Here is an 884-nt window from a genome sequence, read left to right as displayed (position 1 = left end):
GACACAAATTTAACAAGTTAAAAGTACATGAGTCAAAAATTAAAAGCAATAATATTCCAAGTAGAGGTTCTAACAGTGGCACAAATCAAGTTACAGAGGGAAGGTAGTTCTTACAATAAAAGGCCTATTGACTAGCACTTTGTCTATTATAGTATAAAGGTTAGGAACCACAAGATGTAGATGCTCAACTATGTCATTTATTGTTCTTAAGTCCTGGACTTTCAAGGGGGGAAAAAAGAAGAACTAGGGCAGGGGGTAGAGAAAATAGTGCAACAATGAATGAATGGAAATCCAAAATCTCTGTAAATGTTCATTAAAATTAATAAAATTTCATTAAAAAAGGGAAAAAATGTGTACTTTTGCTTTATTGACTATGTAAAAGGCATTTGATAGCATGTAATAAATTATGGATAACACTGAAAAGAATGGGGATCTCAGAACACTTAATTGTGCTCATGTGAAAACTAGAGCTAAAGCAAGAAACTGTTTTCTGAGCAGAATAAGGGAACACTGAATTGTGTAAAATCAGAAAAACTACGTGTCAGCATTGTATCCTTTCTCCAAAACTCTTCAATCTATATGCTGAACAAATCATTTGACAACTGAACTGTATGAGGAAGAATGTGGTGTTAGATTGAAGGAAGACTCATCAACAACTTGCATTATGCAGATGATAAAACCTTGTTTGCAAATAGTGAATAATAGAAGTACTTAGTGCAGATCAAATACTACAGTCTTCAATATGGGTTACATCAAGAAACAATAAGCCTCAGTACTGGGCAACGTCATGATGGATGGAGATGAGATGCAAACTGCCAGTGATTTTATCTTACTTGGATCCACAATTAGCACTCTTGCTACTAGCATACATGTAACAAAAAAAA

The sequence above is a fragment of the Elephantulus edwardii genome, unplaced genomic scaffold, assembly GCF_000299155.1.
Source record: "Elephantulus edwardii isolate Elephantulus edwardi_28Jun2011 unplaced genomic scaffold, EleEdw1.0 scaffold00175, whole genome shotgun sequence".
In the NCBI taxonomy this organism is placed as follows: domain Eukaryota; kingdom Metazoa; phylum Chordata; class Mammalia; order Macroscelidea; family Macroscelididae; genus Elephantulus; species Elephantulus edwardii.
Note: the sequence above shows the minus strand (reverse complement) of the source record.